Raw genomic sequence first — 933 nt, forward strand, 5'->3', positions numbered from 1 at the left:
TATATATGTTTTGTAAAATCCAATGAAATCAATAATCTGTGATGTGTTCATTTGCTTTAACTTTTAGTTAATTGACAAAAGTACAAAGAAAAGATTTACAATGTTTTCACTGACAAGCTTAAATGTTTTGTAAATATAAACACATTTTGCTGCAACACACTCCAAAAAAGCTAGAACAGGGGCAAAATAAAAGTAAAAAGATTACAGAATATCCAAATTAAACTGTTTTGAAACAGTCGACAATAAACAGGTGAATTGGTAATAGGTGAGGGAATCATGATTGTTTATAAAAGGAGCTTCTCAGTCTTTGCCAAATTAATCAAATCAAATTTAATAGGAAAGTGTCAAACAAATCAAAAATCATATTTTGGGCTTTCATATTTTGGGATTTAGGTCTTTCACCAACTATCATACATAATATTGTGAAAGGAGTAAGGGAATCAAGATAAATCTCTGTCTGTGTAGGGCAAGACATGAAACCTCAGGTGAATAAGAAACTGTCATGCTGCATTGTTAAATATAGCCACATGTGCTCAGGAGTACTTACTGTCATTTACCACAGTCTGCCGCTGCATCAAGAATTCAGCTTGAATCTCTGTTACTCTGGGAGAAAGCTATACATCAGTTCTATGCTGTGATGCCACCAGCATATATTGAGATTGTACAGAGACATATAATTCTGTCCAGATGTCATCTATCATGGGAAGTCCTTGATTGTTAGATCAAGACGATGCCAATTCTCATCCTGCATGTGCTACAACAGCGTGGTTTTGTAGACAAAGAGTGAATGTGCTAGTGTGATGCAGCCACCAAAATCAAAGTTTATTAAATTTACAAAATCCAAGTGGGTCAGTGAAAACACTGGAAATCTTTTCTTTGTACTTTTATCAAATAAAGGTTAAAGAGAATTAACAAATCACAGAGATTCTAGAA

Source organism: Cyprinus carpio, unplaced genomic scaffold (assembly GCF_018340385.1).
Source record: "Cyprinus carpio isolate SPL01 unplaced genomic scaffold, ASM1834038v1 S000006454, whole genome shotgun sequence".
In the NCBI taxonomy this organism is placed as follows: domain Eukaryota; kingdom Metazoa; phylum Chordata; class Actinopteri; order Cypriniformes; family Cyprinidae; genus Cyprinus; species Cyprinus carpio.